The sequence below is a fragment of the Pseudorca crassidens genome, chromosome 18, assembly GCF_039906515.1.
Source record: "Pseudorca crassidens isolate mPseCra1 chromosome 18, mPseCra1.hap1, whole genome shotgun sequence".
NCBI classification, from domain to species: domain Eukaryota; kingdom Metazoa; phylum Chordata; class Mammalia; order Artiodactyla; family Delphinidae; genus Pseudorca; species Pseudorca crassidens.
Genome location: NC_090313.1, coordinates 67,399,972 through 67,412,698, shown reverse-complemented (window position 1 = coordinate 67,412,698; position 12,727 = coordinate 67,399,972).

Here is a 12,727-nt window from a genome sequence, read left to right as displayed (position 1 = left end):
GGCTGTGTGCTAGGTGACCCAGTGCTTTCTTTGAAATTTAATGATTTCTTTGAAGAAAAACTATGTGAAAAATAGTGAAGAAATTGACTATGTGAAAAATTTCTTCATTTTATATTAGGAGCAGCAAGAAGTAGTTCATATTAACTCTTCTTCAATTAATGACATCCCAGATATAAAAACAGTAGAATGTATAATACATCAATGTCCTTCAGTCAAGATTGCAATCAAAGTTTTGTGTGTGGTATTGTTTATTGATATGAAATATATCAAGGACATGCATTTATTGTTTTTACCCATTTCTTTAAGCACTAATATATTTTTGAAAGGCTTTATGCTTCAGGATATATTAAGATGACATGAAGTCCTGTAGACTACTGAAATGCTTTATTGATTTCAGTTCATATATTATGACATTTGTCCTGATTCTCAATATCATTATGAACAAAAAACTAATGAATTCAGCAAGTTAACTGAGAAGTTTGCAATCCACAACACACAATTTCTTTGAATAGTTTTGAATTTCACAACATGAGAACATAGGCCCAGAGGGAGCTAGAAAAGATGAGGGCCAACAGATGATGGAGTATTGGATTTTGGCCCTGTGTGGATTTCAGGTCCTAATAGTGAAAAAAGGAAAAATGGGACACAGTTTATATATAGTCTTCATGTGAGATGTCAGTGATACTTAAGTTTACTTTAAATATCAAATACCTTTTGCATGCCATTTAATGTCTTACCAGTGCTTTTCTCAGAAATGTGAATCATCTCTGGGTGGGTCCCTAGTTTGAGGGGGTTCCAGTCCCCGGCCTACCTGCAGGGAAGTCAATAGCCATGTGGTGTTAATAAAGCTGTTTTCCTTGGCTGTGCCTTTGACTGACTGTGGAAAAGTGATGGGTAGTGAGCAGATAGAGGGCTGCTTGCATTCTGTTCGTACAGTGGGCTGAGGATGTATATTCTGGCACTGCTTCTTTCCTTGAATGTTCTGCCAGAGCATTTCTGCCTGAATCCACTGAGACCAAAGATGCCATGTTAGAGAGAAATTTCTTTTCCAAGCTGGATTAATCATTGACATTTTCACTGAATTGCAGTTCTTGGTGACTGTGGTGGAGAAGCTGTTGAGAAAGGCTTGTATGTAGGGATTGCCTGTGACTCCCCTTCCCCTCTTTTTCTCCACCTTTAGTCATCCAGTCCTATGAAATTGATTTTTCTCTCTGAGAATCAATTGGCAATAGACATGGCCTTCAGATAAAGATTAAAATATTAGCTTTATTATTACTAAAGCTGGATTGGACAGTGAAGCTTGGATCTGTGATCAGGATGAGACTTCCTGATACTTTACCCCAGGTCTAGATCTCAGGGCTTACCTGGGGAAACCACTGCATGGCATACAGCCTGCTCAAACCCCTGAAATAAAACCTGGCAAAAGGGGTATATAAAGAGATGGGCCTGATAGCCTGCCTCAAAAAGGAAGGAGGTCCTGCCATTTGCAACAACATGATGGACTTTGAAGGCATTGTGCCAAGTGAGATAAGCCAGACAGAGAAAGACAAATTCTTTATGATCTCACTTATATGTGGAATCTAAAAAAGCCAAACTTACAGAAACAGAGAGTAGAATGTTGGTTACCAGGGGCTGGTAGAATTGGGGAGATGTTAAAGAGTACAAAATTGCAACTAGAAGATGAATAAGTTCTGGAGAGCTAATGCACAACATATGAGATCGTTAACAATACAGTATTATATATTGGGTTAGCCAAAAAGTTTATTTGGGTTTTTCCATAAGATGTAATGGAAAAACCCGAACGAACTTTTTTGGCCAACCCAATACTTCATAGTCGCCTAGAGACTAAATCTAAATGTTCTCACCACAAAAAAGAAATGATAGCTATGTAATGTGATAGAGATTTCAACTAAAGCTACTTAGATGGTAATCATATTGCAATGAATAACTGTATCAAATGAACACAGTATATACCTTAAACTTATAAAATATATCAATAATTAAATAAAATAACTTAAAAAAGGCAGACCCAGGGCTCTGATATCGTTTGCTTACTGTACGGACTCAGTTGGGAGGAGGGCAATGATCTCTCTGATGTGTGGGTTTGTCCCCAAAGCTCACTTCTTTTTTTTCAGTGTCACCAACTGGAAGTCACAGTCCAATATTTTCTTTTTTTGTGGTGGTGTTTTAATTTTATGGGTTATTGGTGGGAAATGTGGAGAGAAGGAAAAATAGTGTACTCCCATATTATTCTCCTCAGTCATCAGCTTAGGTCAGGCCTTCAAAGTATCTACATTGATATTTATGACTATTCTGAATGCACTTAATATTACCCACCAGAATAAGTGTTCTTTTATAAGCATGATCATATCACCACTCAGTTAAAATTTCCCAGTTGGTTTTCCATAGTTGCTTGGATATAATCCAAAATCCTTGCTGTCTTGCCACAGTGTCCTAGGCAGCTTATAATCAGGTTCCTGACAAACTGTTCAGTCTCATTTTTCATCACAGTCTCCTGGTCAACTTTTGCCTCAGGCTTATCAAACTCTTTGCAGTTTCCCAAACACCCACGTCTTTCTCTGCTTCTTTGCCTTCACTTTTGTTGTTGCCTTTTCCAGAAATACCTCCCCCTCAACTTCCTTTTACCTAGGTAGATCTTACTGAGTCTTCACAGCTCAGCTTAGGCATAATTAGCCCCTGTTGGATACCTTCACCCTTTCCTTATCCAGAGTTTTCATTGTTTTAATGCTTGTTAAATTCTCAAATGTTCTTTACAATAAGAACTGCCTTGATTATGATAGCAATAGGCAAGCAGATTATTTATAAAGTTCTTGGTAGCTTTAGGATATTGGAACAATGCTTTCTCAAGAAATAATATGTTTGTTTTTCTGTAATTCTTTCAAAATATAAGTAAGCTGATTTTAATGAACTTGTCCTAGAGTTTGTGAAATAGTCCTAAAAATGGTAATAAAAATGATACTTTTGTTATTCAAATTTTGAGATATTCATTAATGATTTCCAAACACTCATGAAGACAAACGTACCCTGGCCCAAAGGTTTGGATGGTGTGATTGTGAACTGGGTTTCTTAGGAATTTAGTTATATGCTGCATCAAGGAGTAATATGAAGGGAACATCATACAGGAAACAGAGAATATGTAATGTTAGATTATTCTAAAAGGCATCCTTAAACCTTTTGGGGACGTTAAATATTTAACACAAAAGAAAAGCTGCACAACCTGTGAGAGTCAAAGAGCTAATTTGTTGCTCTCAGGTTGAAGTGGAAAGCGACTGCCTGTTTTAGCCTTTTGACCTAACATTAAATCTCCTCGGGGAAGAGGTAAAATGATTTGGGGGATAACTTGACTCGTTTATCTTTGTGCTCAATTTCATCCAAACAGGTAAAAATATTTGCCTGGTGTATATTATGATATGATTATCTGACGACTGAAAAATGTGGTCTGAATTATAAAGACTGGATTTCTAATTTTTAATAAAACCTTCACTGTTTCACAGGTTTTTTTCCCCCTAACTTACAAAGAGCTTTTATAATCATAAGAAAGTGGCTTTATTCATCCATCCTTTATAAATACATACTGAACACCTATTATGTGGTGGGCAAAAAAATCATGTACACATAAAAGCATTCTATGGTTTGGTATATAGGAATATAATTACATTTATTGCTATTTCCAAAAATTTCTTGTTAAACTCTGTTGTGATCAGAAAACGTGCTCTGTAAAATCTCGATCTTTTAAATTTATTAAGAATTACTTTTTAGCCCAACACATTCTGTCCTGGTGAATATTCCATGTACACTTGAAAAGAATGTGTATTCTGTAGTTGTTGAAGGTATAAATATGTCATTATATAAAATGGTAGATACAGGTCTCTTTTATCTTTGCCTTTTTAAATATCTCATTGTTCAATAAATTACTGAGAGTATTTTTAAAGACTTCAACTATTATTGAGAATTTGTCTATTCCCTGGCTTACAGCTTTTTTTTTTCTTTTTGTATGACAGTTGAGAAAACTACCCTGTGAAAATGTATGGCAGCTTTTAACATCTTTCACACAATAAAGATAGTAGTCAGTAATTACAAGTATTAAACAGTGACTCTATGGATATGCCAGTTCAAGTCACTATATTCATTCAGACATAAAACCATTTTAGATCTTACTTTGTGCCAGGTCACATGGTAGATACAGATAACAGACATATTCTCCACCCTTGAGAATCTCCTTCCCCAGATAGATAAGTAAACCATCTAAACACTTACAATATTATATATTCTACAACAGAGAAAGTAATCATTGCAAAAGATAATGCTTATGTAATTGTCAAATTCTATTTAAATAAATCCAAATTTATTCTAATACCTCAAATTACATTTAGACATTCCATGCCTGGCATAATGAGAAATATCTTAGTGTTATAAAAAACTGTTGGACTTGGTGCTAGAGGTGAGTTTGAATCTAGACTCTGTCATTAACTGTTTGTTTAACCTTGGGCAGTTTCCCAGCTGAATCTGTTTCCTCAATTATAAAATGAAATAAATATTAAGACATGTATGAAGTAGTTTTTAAGATTAAGTGAAAAATGTTTAAAAGAACTCTGTAAAATGCTACCAAGTATAAGATATCATTAATAATTCTAATGTAGGTTGTGTCATGGTAGTTCCAGTTCACAACATGTGAATTGATTTATGTATTAATAACGTAGTGCTTACCACTCATATTTTTTCACTTTGGCTTTAAAAAGCAGTCAATTCAATAATATACTCAGATAAAATGTGTACTATATTGGAGTGATTAGAATTTGACTACACTGCTTATAAGCTTAGCAGTTTGTCTGCTGAGAGCTGAGGCTTCTGTAGCTAGGAAGAACATTAGAGAGAACCTACTCCACCTCCCTTAGGATCAATAACGATACAGACTCAAAGCATTTAAGTGACTCTCCCAAGTTTGCACAGTTAGGTCGTATAAGGGCTAGGTAGAACTCTGATCCAGATGCATGGACTCTGAGACCAATGTGATTTTCAATATACAATACTGCCTTTCTGGTTTGTCTGTAGTTGGAAAGTATATTCGTAATACTGTAACTTATTACATAACTTCTAGTATAAAACTCTGGTTCCAAGAAACTCTAGTTTCATATTAAGTATGCTATAAAACTGATATAGATGAGCTTGGAAATATACTAATGGAACTGAACTCATGAAAAATGTCAAAGTATTTGCTCTACTACACACAAAATGAAATGGTAATTATCTTAACTGTTTTGAATAAGATTTCCAAATTAACTGGAAATGTGTAGATAAAGGATAATTTAGAGGAATTTTTATGACTTGACAGCTCATTTAGATATGTACCACCATCATCTTATCTAAAATTTAATGAGACTGAACTTGAACCTATCCATTCTTTCAAATGAGTTTTCATTCTCAACTCCTTATAATCACTATCATTTCAGCCTTTTAAGATAGAAATCTTATGATATCTTTGATTTTTCTTTCTTTCCCTTGATTCCTATTTTTAGTACTTTAGGCCTTAATTTTCCTTCTGCCCTTACTGCTTCCTCTCAGTTCTCAGGTCTGAACTTTAGTAGTGACATTCTATCATCTTACCTCTGGATTATTAGAGGACTGGGCTCCCAGTACTTTTCTGTGAGATATATAGCCCTAAAATATTGCTTTCATCTCTTCTCTTAAAAATTCATGTTTTTGGGCTTCCCTCGTGGTGCAGTGGTTGAAAGTCTGCCTGCCGATGCAGGGGACGCAGGTTCGTGCCCCGGTCCAGGAAGATCCCACATGCCGCAGAGCTGCTGGGCCCGTGAGCCATGGACGCTGAGCCTGCACGTCCGGAGCCTGTGCTCCGCAACGGGAGAGGCCACAGCAGTGAGAGGCCCGCGTACCACAAAAAAAAAAAAAAAAAAAAATTCATGTTTTCCTAAAGTCAACGATTTAGCCTTCGGACCACTGCATAACCTGTGCCAGTCTTATCTGTTTAAGTACTGTATCCTGTGGTTTCCCCACACACACACTCCTAATTGTCCTCCTTGGCTACCACATACAATGATGCCCTGCCCTCAGAACAATTTCTGCCCACTGACAGCATCCCATCTCCAGCACCTTTATCTCTGTTTGATGGCTTCCTCCTGCATCTGAGAATTTGCTCAGCTGCAGGCAGGTGCAACCCAACGCAACTTTCATACAATGGTCAGGGCTAGAAATCAGTGCAATATGTCCCAGGTTCCCCATCCTTGGTGTTGGAGTGAATGATTCTGAAGTTTTTCCACATGATATCTGTATAAGCAGAACAATGCACCCCCCCAACTCGAACCCCCTCCACCCCAACACCACCTCCTCGCCAAAGATATCACATCCTAATCTCTAGAACCTATGAATATGCTACTTTACACGGTAAAAGAGACTTTGCTGATGTTATTAAATTAAGAATTTTAGGATGGGGAGATTATTCTGAATTATCTAGGTGGTCTCAATGTAATTATAAGTGTTCTTATCAGGAAAAAGAGGGAGGCAGGAGAGTCAGAGAAAGAGATGTGGTAATGGAAGTAGAATGATGCCATTGCCTGAAGGGGGCCCTAAGCCAGGGAATATGAGCAGCCTCTAAAACCTGGTGAAGTCAAGGATTTCTTATACAGCCTCTGGAAGGGATACAACTCCGTTGCCACCTTGGCTTTAACCCTATAGGACCCATTTTTGTACCTCTGACCTCCAGAATTGTAAGATGATAAATTTGTTTTAAGCCACCAAGTTTGTGGTAAATTTGTTATAGCAGCGATAGGAAGCTAGTACGGTGTCTCAGAATTCTCTAGGAGAATTAAGCTACACTTCATTGGCTTCTGTCCATTCTCTGTGTCACTTTCTCTCCTTCCTCACATGTGCTTCCAAGCATCACACTCAAACTACCTCCTGCTCAGGGTCTGCTTGTGGAAAAATCTGAACTAAGACATCATTCTCATTTCTGTCTTCCTGCTTTGCCAACTTTTTTCTTCCTGCTCAAAAAGCTCCCTTCCTCTTCTTTCCTTCAAGTTCCATTTTCTTCAAGGCCAAGCTTATGGGTCACTTCCCTTCTCCTACTCCAGCCCACAAAATCCTCATCTTTTCTTACCTTCCTTTGCTCTGGTCATGAGCATAATTCTTATTCTCTTAATGTTTTACATGATTTTTCTTTTTACCCATCCAATCTACATTTAAGATGCTGAAAGTCTCATTTCTTGTGAGAATGGACCATGTTAGATGGATGAGGCTACCTGAACTGAATAAGAACTTGAGTAACTCTAAGTCAGACTTAAAGGTAAATGTTTATTGAGGGTCTTTTGTATTCTTCCAGTTTTGGAACAACAACAACAAAAGGCCCTCTCCTGAATTCCTGCCCAAAGAGATCTTACATACTTGTGTGTTTGTGTATCAGAACACAGACAACAACAAAACAAATAAGTAAACTATATAGTATAGTAGATGAGGATAATGGCTAAAGAGAAAACTAAAGCAGGAGAAAGAGTATTGAGGTGGGTATGTGATAGTTTTAGATCATGGGTCAAGGGAAGGTCTTTCCTCACTGAGGAAGGTGAAGACTTGAAGGAGGAGAGGGTGTAAATGCAGAGGATATCTTGGAGAATGTTTAAGGCAAAGACAATAGTAGAGAGAAAACCCTAGACTGAAACGTGCCTAGTGTGTTTGAGGAACAGAAAGTTCCTCACACTCTGTACCAGAGTAAGCAAGGGGAAAGCAGTAGGGGATAAGGTCAGAGAGCTCATGGAAGCCAGATCTATGTAGGGGAAATATACTTCCCAGTTTGCATAGAAGATTCCCAGTTTATGCCTTTTGTCCTGATATAGTTATCAGTAGTGCCTCTTTTTTACTCTGCTCTGAGGCCATTGTAGGGCTTGGCTTCTATGCTGAGCATGATGATAACTCATGGAAGGGTGGTTTCTCATCAGAGGAATGGAATGATTTGATTTACACTCTGTCAGGATCAATCTGGCTGCCGTATTGAAAAAGAGAATAGAGGAGTGCTTCTATTTTGGGGGTGGGGAAGGAAGCAAGGTCATCAGTGGGTGTTAAGAGAGGCAACAAGATGTTGGAAGTTTGAGGAGAACGGCGTGGAATGGCTGGAAATTGAGATTTGGTGGGTCTGCAAACATCGGTAATGTCAAGTTCAATGCTACGACCATGAGGGTGAGTGGTTGAGGTAGCATGAAGTCACTAGGGGAGAAGAGGGTCAAGATACCGAGAGCCAGAGTGTTGGAAGGACAAATGTATTCACACAAATATAATTAGACTCATGTTACAAGATCTGTATGATAAAGTAATGGCAGTTAACAGTAAATGCTCTCTGATACAGAATATAATTTCAGATGTGATTTTCTGATATGCTCTTCAAATGCCATCTGCAGATAACTAGAAGAGAATTAAAGAGTGTTAAGTTACAAATGGAGGCTCAAGGGAGGCAGTATGGTGCAGGATCAATTTTTATGTCAGCACAATAGAGTCACGTAATAAAATGTCTCCCCTGTAGTTAAAATTCAGCTGTACTCCTTCATTATAGCTCTCATCTTGTGAAAACAACTGGCAACAAAAGAAAAAAGCATTGGATTTAGTTTTCCAGTATAATTGCACACTATGATTTAGTTTCCAGTCAATTTGTTCTGAAAACTTGGAAAAATAAGCATAGCATTAATCAGTAATGGTAAGATCTGGGAAATCCTGATGATGGTAAAGATTGACATCATCTTTTATAATTTACTGAATTATTATAAATTGTAATTACAGGGTCTGTGTGCTCTTCATGGCATTATGCTGTTACAGTCATAAGCAACCCTCTGAGGTAGGTGTATTTATCCTCATTTTAGGTGACACACTAAATTTCAGAGAGGTTAAATGAATTGCCCGAGTGACTCCACCACTTCTGTCTGATTCTACATTTATTTATTTAATCAACAAATATTCATTATTCATTATGTGGCTATGCTAAACACCAGGGTGGACAAGAAACCCTCACAGTCCTGGCCTTCATATAGGTTATAGTCTACCAGGAGAAAATATTTGTGGAACATGCACATATTGTAAAATTATATAAGAATCTATTACATTCATGCTATCAGAGAAGAAGGATTTGACAAATTAATCGCTTTACTGGACTCTAATCTCAGAGTTTATGTTGCTTAAACCCTCTCTGCATTCTGAAGCAGCACTGTCCTCCTGCTGTTGGCAGGGGTATAAACATCTATAAACCTTCATGGCATTTGGAGGCCAGCACCTTCTGTTTTGAGGACATATTGGAAGAGACATGGAGAAATGTTCCCTTATGGCCTTTGAGTGTCTATCAAGGAGTACATGTTTAGGGAAATGAGGTGTACTGTGTTAGGGTGAAATGCCTATTCTAGTGACAGAAGCTCCCATGTGTTTCTTAATGTGTTTTGTATGTGTACACGTGTGTGTGTGTGTGTGTGTGTGTGTGTGTGTGTGTGCAGTATGGGAAAACATCCAAAGTGAGGGGCCCAACAGAGGTCCCTCTCCTGGCTCTAAGGATAGTACTGATAGAAAATATGACTGGAGAATTATGTAAGACCTTATCATAATCACATCCAAAATGTTGGTTTTCATCATAAAAACAATGAGAAACCATTGACATTTGTTAGGATCGCTCTTGTTGCACTGAGGAAAGGAGACTTAGAGGAGAAATAAAAGTGATTTGCAAGGAAACTAGCTAGTAAGAGAAAATGGTGGCTTGGACCAGGGGAATGGAGATAGAGATGCAGAAGTGTCTATTGATCTAATATTTAGGAGGTAAAATAAACAGACTCACTGATAAATATATATGAGACGATAGAGGAATGGAGAAATCCATGACCACTGTATAAGGATGGGCGGTGGTGCCATTTCTGAGATGGGAAACTCTGGAGGGGGACCAGGTTGGTGTGCAGGTTAGGGCTGTGTTAACCTTTGGGGAAGAAAAAACTTTGAAGTGTTGATTTTGAGGTGATTTTGGGAAAATTGAGTGGAGATGCCAAGTAATCAATTGGTTATAAGGGTCTGAATTTCAAAGAAATATACATGTATATGCGAGTCACCCATGTGTAGATGGTAATTGAAGTTACGGACACAGATGAGCTTGCCTAAGGAGAAGGTACAAAGAGAACTTGGCACTGATAACTTAGTGTTGAAGAGCACTGATATCTCAAGGCTAAGCATTTCTCACTATTCCCAGTACTACAAATTTTAGTCTAAATTTGCCATCGTCTCCAACCTGGCTTACAGCATCAGCCTCCTAATTGTTCTGGAAGTGACAGTGGAGAACCAGTCGGATACCAACTGTCTTAGTCAGACTGGTGTCTTAAATAACAAAAATTTTTCCTCCCAGTTCTGAAGGCTGGGAAGTCAAGATCAAGGTACTGGCCAATTTGGTTCCTGGTGAGAACCCTCTTCCTGGCTTGCAGATGGCCACCTTCTTGCTTTACCTTCACATGGCAGATGAAAGCTCTCTCATATCTCTATTTATAAGGGCACTAATTCCATTCACGAGGGCTTCATCCTCATGACCTAATTACCCCCCAAAAGCTCTGCCTCCAAATACCATGGCATTGGGCTTCAACATGTGAATTTTGGGGGGTGTAAACATTCAGTCCATTGTATCAACATGCCCTCTGCACCCTGAGGTACTCGGTGTGAGCCATGTCTTGAGAGGGACACAGAGAAATCGGTACCTTCAGACAAGTTAAGGCCAAGATGGCGAGGGGGAAGCTAGGAAAAGAGAGCGAGTACTCAGAGGAATTTTCTGATTATACAAAAGTAATTCCTGATGGCCCAGTGACAGGGTTTGAAAGGTGGAGCAGGTGTGATTGGAATTTTTGATATTAACCAATGAAAATAATGAAAAGTATGGCAATTTAGTGTCATCAGTCTCTTTGAGGGAGAACACTGGGCTGCGTGTCCAGATAACATTTTTCCAATGGCAAATTTGAATGTAGTTCTTCTGCATTTCTACTCATCAGTGTTCCAAAGTCACCAGACATTTACTGAGTAACTTTTTATGTTAGTAGTTATCAGACTTCACTGTGCATGAGACACACGTAAGGAACATAAATGTGTGGGTTTCCATAGTCCACCTGAAAGTTTCTGTTTTGGAGCATGAGGAGTGAGGCCTGTGAAGTGCTTGAACACACTACATGACACCAGGGCAGGTGGTTTGCCCCGCTCTGTGAGGCAGGCACTGTGCTAGTCTTGTGGAGCACATAGAAGTAAGAGACGTTCCACGCTCTCAGGGGACTTAAAACAGTTTCAATGTCTGGACTAACAAAGCCTTTCCAGCACTTCATAGAATATTTATTTGAGATTAAGTATAATTAAAATATGCAATATGTAATACAAATGCCTTTTGCACCTATGTAAACTTTCCTGTTAGATCTTTATTTTAAATGATTCTATCATTATCTTCAGTTGTTACTATATTACACAAATATGGGATTATATCACCATCTGATGTTTAGACTTTCTGAACATTAGCACGAAATGACTTTGGCATTCCATATTTGGTTATTGTGCCTTTTAAAAGGGAATAACTTGGGATCTGTATTTGATATCTGGTGGGTTTCTGATTGATTATTATCTTAACTATTCAAACGTTTTGAGACAGCTCATTCAAACTTGGTTATGTTACAAAGACAGTTTGACGAAAACAGAGTAGTTTAACAATTGTATATTTGATATTCTTCTCCAATAAATTAGTTACTTTACCAACTGAAATCTAGGTCATGCTCATTCTGAAGGAATTGTCTACACATATTGATGGAGGAACTATATTTTATTCTGTCATGACTCAGATTAGAAGATGATAGGATGAGAAATTTCATACTAAATGTGGATTTAAATGTTATTCATTTAAAATTCCTTGGAAAAATAACTCTAGTCATTAAATATAAATGATTACCAGGAAAACAATTTCCTTACTGGGAAGAAAATGTTTATTTCTACTTCTGAGGATCTCTTGATTCAACTGTCTCTAGAGAGGACCTGGTGAACTGACAAAAGTTGGACAAAGTGAAGTCTGATTAGTGAGCAAGAGTGGTGATAGAGAAAACAGTCCAGACATCTGGATAAATGTATCTGGGAAATGAGAGGACCAATAAAATAAAATAATAATGGTGTTTCCAGTGTTGAAAGAGAGAGCAAATGTTGTAAAACTGATGAACTTCATTTTGATGAAAATTGTTGTGTTACTTTCAGACATAGTGGGCTTTGTTCTCATTGGCGGAGTTGTCCAGAGACTAGAAGAGGGCATGGGGGCCGCTGCAGGAAAGGCTGTGACCTGCCTCTGAACAGGTGGTCTGCGGCCTGGCCCAGTGAGCTGTGGGTGAACACATCTGACATTCAAGGACACACCTTATGTAGATAATCTGCAGGTGATTACAGCATGAACCAATAATATACAGTCTCAATTAAAATTCAGTGCAATGTGTTTCTAAGTAGGATGTATTTAATAAATTGGAACATTCATTATTAAATTCTCGATCTTTTACTATTTAATTGACAAATTCACTACTAAACATGGAATGCTGTGAGTATTGTACATACTGAATTCCAGTCCTTTCTCCTCCATCTGCTGTGTCTGGTTCTAAGGCCCAAAGAGTACAGGTCCATTACTGCCCCTGCTTTGAGTTCCCCAGTAGAACATGACATAACAAGTCTATGGAGATTAACTGCT